Source organism: Calliopsis andreniformis, unplaced genomic scaffold (genome assembly GCF_051401765.1).
Source record: "Calliopsis andreniformis isolate RMS-2024a unplaced genomic scaffold, iyCalAndr_principal scaffold0476, whole genome shotgun sequence".
Taxonomy (NCBI): domain Eukaryota; kingdom Metazoa; phylum Arthropoda; class Insecta; order Hymenoptera; family Andrenidae; genus Calliopsis; species Calliopsis andreniformis.
In genome coordinates this window covers 80,001-85,000 of record NW_027480885.1, presented here as the reverse complement: position 1 = coordinate 85,000, position 5,000 = coordinate 80,001, and positions in this window count along the sequence as shown.

The following is a 5,000-nucleotide window of genomic DNA, read 5'->3' as shown; positions in this document are numbered from 1 at the left end:
TCGACAAGGAGTCTCGGTTCGTTCATTTATTTGACAATTCCAACATTGGTGTCGGACCTCGACAAGCACGAATCACACACGCCGTTGGTCATCCATCGGTAAGCACGTACACCGGACCTCCGCAGAAAACTCTACGGAGCGGTATACGCTCGCGCTAAGCATCCATCGTACAGGCACGTAAACCACTCACGCTGGTCACTGACGACGAAGCGCGTATCAAGCACGCTGGGCAAAGTCGACAGAAGCGCGTAATAGTGGCATGCCGAAACATATCGAGATAGCGCGTTAAGCGTCGTGCTGGGCATAGCGAGCTGGCGCGGAATGTGCGCGCTGCACATATCGAAAATCTGACACCTCTTGATATTTAGGCTTTCCATTCTCACGTAAGCCCGGCGCCCGCCTTAAAGACGGAACGTTTCGTTCAGTTTAAATAAACTCATTCGCTCGGACAAAGAGTTGATGCTCAGTAAGTACGAGTATACACGCTAGTGCATACAAGTCACCAACGTCCAAAGGACGATTACCACATAAGGGCCATTCGGTCTTAGACACCGACCCGTGGTCATGCTGTGTAGAGAAAGATCCGGAACGTAAACCGTTCGAAGACACTCGAGATACAAGATCCCGAGGAGCGGTGGACTGCTTCTCGACCGAGATCGTAGAATAGCCACGCGCCCAGCGATGCCTCGACCGGCACGCCCGGACCGACGCTTCTCTTATAGATACCGAGTGGCCGGCCGAGAGGCCGGCGACGGCCGACCGTAGCCGCGCGGCCTTACGGTGGGAACTCGCCGCGCGTGCAGCACTCCCGGCCGGTACGCTGCCACTTAGACTCGGCAGATGAACACGTACACGTACGAGGTCGTATAAAAGTAACTTAATACTAAACTGCGGACATTATACTGCTATAATCACAAACTTTCAACATGTTTCAACCACATATTTTAAGACTATATACATACAGATATAGCAATATTGAAAATATTCTAAGTCCCCGTTCGTGTCGCTCCGGAACCGAATGTCGACGGAACGAAATGACAACGGTAGATCCTTATTCCTGGTGCTCGTGGCTCTCTAAAACCATACACTTGTTCTCCTCTGTCTCTTACCTGTGTCGAGATAATCGAGAATCATGGAGCGTTCGTGTCGCTCCGGAACCGAAAGTCGTCGGTTCGAAACGAGAACGTTAGATCCATATTCCTGATCGTTGAGGCACTCTAAAACTATTAGGCTGTTTTGCTCTCTGATGCCCGTGGACCGAGAGAACGTAGAATAACGGAGCGATCGTGTCGCTCCGGAGCCCGAGCGAAAAAATTCTAAGTCCCCGTTCGTGTCGCTCCGGAGCCCGAGCGAAAAAATTCTAAGTCCCCGTTCGTGTCGCTCCGGAACCGAATGTCGACGGAACGAAATGACAACGGTAGATCCTTATTCCTGGTGCTCGTGGCTCTCTAAAACCATACACTTGTTCTCCTCTGTCTCTTACCTGTGTCGAGATAATCGAGAATCATGGAGCGTTCGTGTCGCTCCGGAACCGAAAGTCGTCGGTTCGAAACGAGAACGTTAGATCCATATTCCTGATCGTTGAGGCACTCTAAAACTATTAGGCTGTTTTGCTCTCTGATGCCCGTGGACCGAGAGAACGTAGAATAACGGAGCGATCGTGTCGCTCCGGAGCCCGAGCGAAAAAATTCTAAGTCCCCGTTCGTGTCGCTCCGGAACCGAATGTCGACGGAACGAAATGACAACGGTAGATCCTTATTCCTGGTGCTCGTGGCTCTCTAAAACCATACACTTGTTCTCCTCTGTCTCTTACCTGTGTCGAGATAATCGAGAATCATGGAGCGTTCGTGTCGCTCCGGAACCGAAAGTCGTCGGTTCGAAACGAGAACGTTAGATCCATATTCCTGATCGTTGAGGCACTCTAAAACTATTAGGCTGTTTTGCTCTCTGATGCCCGTGGACCGAGAGAACGTAGAATAACGGAGCGATCGTGTCGCTCCGGAGCCCGAGCGAAAAAATTCTAAGTCCCCGTTCGTGTCGCTCCGGAGCCCGAGCGAAAAAATTCTAAGTCCCCGTTCGTGTCGCTCCGGAACCGAATGTCGACGGAACGAAATGACAACGGTAGATCCTTATTCCTGGTGCTCGTGGCTCTCTAAAACCATACACTTGTTCTCCTCTGTCTCTTACCTGTGTCGAGATAATCGAGAATCATGGAGCGTTCGTGTCGCTCCGGAACCGAAAGTCGTCGGTTCGAAACGAGAACGTTAGATCCATATTCCTGATCGTTGAGGCACTCTAAAACTATTAGGCTGTTTTGCTCTCTGATGCCCGTGGACCGAGAGAACGTAGAATAACGGAGCGATCGTGTCGCTCCGGAGCCCGAGCGAAAAAATTCTAAGTCCCCGTTCGTGTCGCTCCGGAGCCCGAGCGAAAAAATTCTAAGTCCCCGTTCGTGTCGCTCCGGAACCGAATGTCGACGGAACGAAATGACAACGGTAGATCCTTATTCCTGGTGCTCGTGGCTCTCTAAAACCATACACTTGTTCTCCTCTGTCTCTTACCTGTGTCGAGATAATCGAGAATCATGGAGCGTTCGTGTCGCTCCGGAACCGAAAGTCGTCGGTTCGAAACGAGAACGTTAGATCCATATTCCTGATCGTTGAGGCACTCTAAAACTATTAGGCTGTTTTGCTCTCTGATGCCCGTGGACCGAGAGAACGTAGAATAACGGAGCGATCGTGTCGCTCCGGAGCCCGAGCGAAAAAATTCTAAGTCCCCGTTCGTGTCGCTCCGGAGCCCGAGCGAAAAAATTCTAAGTCCCCGTTCGTGTCGCTCCGGAACCGAATGTCGACGGAACGAAATGACAACGGTAGATCCTTATTCCTGGTGCTCGTGGCTCTCTAAAACCATACACTTGTTCTCCTCTGTCTCTTACCTGTGTCGAGATAATCGAGAATCATGGAGCGTTCGTGTCGCTCCGGAACCGAAAGTCGTCGGTTCGAAACGAGAACGTTAGATCCATATTCCTGATCGTTGAGGCACTCTAAAACTATTAGGCTGTTTTGCTCTCTGATGCCCGTGGACCGAGAGAACGTAGAATAACGGAGCGATCGTGTCGCTCCGGAGCCCGAGCGAAAAAATTCTAAGTCCCCGTTCGTGTCGCTCCGGAGCCCGAGCGAAAAAATTCTAAGTCCCCGTTCGTGTCGCTCCGGAACCGAATGTCGACGGAACGAAATGACAACGGTAGATCCTTATTCCTGGTGCTCGTGGCTCTCTAAAACCATACACTTGTTCTCCTCTGTCTCTTACCTGTGTCGAGATAATCGAGAATCATGGAGCGTTCGTGTCGCTCCGGAACCGAAAGTCGTCGGTTCGAAACGAGAACGTTAGATCCATATTCCTGATCGTTGAGGCACTCTAAAACTATTAGGCTGTTTTGCTCTCTGATGCCCGTGGACCGAGAGAACGTAGAATAACGGAGCGATCGTGTCGCTCCGGAGCCCGAGCGAAAAAATTCTAAGTCCCCGTTCGTGTCGCTCCGGAGCCCGAGCGAAAAAATTCTAAGTCCCCGTTCGTGTCGCTCCGGAACCGAATGTCGACGGAACGAAATGACAACGGTAGATCCTTATTCCTGGTGCTCGTGGCTCTCTAAAACCATACACTTGTTCTCCTCTGTCTCTTACCTGTGTCGAGATAATCGAGAATCATGGAGCGTTCGTGTCGCTCCGGAACCGAAAGTCGTCGGTTCGAAACGAGAACGTTAGATCCATATTCCTGATCGTTGAGGCACTCTAAAACTATTAGGCTGTTTTGCTCTCTGATGCCCGTGGACCGAGAGAACGTAGAATAACGGAGCGATCGTGTCGCTCCGGAGCCCGAGCGAAAAAATTCTAAGTCCCCGTTCGTGTCGCTCCGGAGCCCGAGCGAAAAAATTCTAAGTCCCCGTTCGTGTCGCTCCGGAACCGAATGTCGACGGAACGAAATGACAACGGTAGATCCTTATTCCTGGTGCTCGTGGCTCTCTAAAACCATACACTTGTTCTCCTCTGTCTCTTACCTGTGTCGAGATAATCGAGAATCATGGAGCGTTCGTGTCGCTCCGGAACCGAAAGTCGTCGGTTCGAAACGAGAACGTTAGATCCATATTCCTGATCGTTGAGGCACTCTAAAACTATTAGGCTGTTTTGCTCTCTGATGCCCGTGGACCGAGAGAACGTAGAATAACGGAGCGATCGTGTCGCTCCGGAGCCCGAGCGAAAAAATTCTAAGTCCCCGTTCGTGTCGCTCCGGAGCCCGAGCGAAAAAATTCCAAGTCCCCGTTCGTGTCGCTCCGGATTGCTGAGTCGAATTGTGTGCAAGTGCCAGCGGCGTAGTGTTTCTTCGGCCGTTGCGCAGTATTGCCGGCGGGGTATCGTTTCGTCGTTCGTGGTGTACGACTAGTGGAATATTTACCTACGTATAAATAATCTGCGCATGAATGGCGGGAGTATTTAACGGGTGCGTTCGATAGAGAATATGGTCAAGTACACGGTCGTATTGGTCCGATTTGTTTCAACGAGATTCCCTCTGTCCCTATCTTTTTTTTTCTATGTGGACGTTCTATACGCCAGCAGCGTATTGCTTTCTCGCTTACTGCGTACAAGTGCCAGCGGCGTATTGTTTTCTCGCCTACTGCGTACATGTGCCAGCGGCGTATTGTTTCGTAGTTCGCTGTGGCCGACTAGTCGGATGTTTGCGCGCTTATAAACAATGCGCGCAAACGCGGCGGGAACGCGCACCGCGCGCGTTCGATAGAGAATATCGTCAAGTTTACGTTGATATTGGTCCGATTTGTTTCAACGAGATTCCCTCTGTCCCTATCTTTTTTTTTCTATGTCGACGTTCTATACGCCAGAAGCGTATTGCTTTCTCGCCTACTGCGTACAAGTGCCAGCGGCGTATTGTTTTCTCGCCTACTGCGTACATGTGCCAGCGGCGTATTGTTTCGTAGTTCGCTGTGG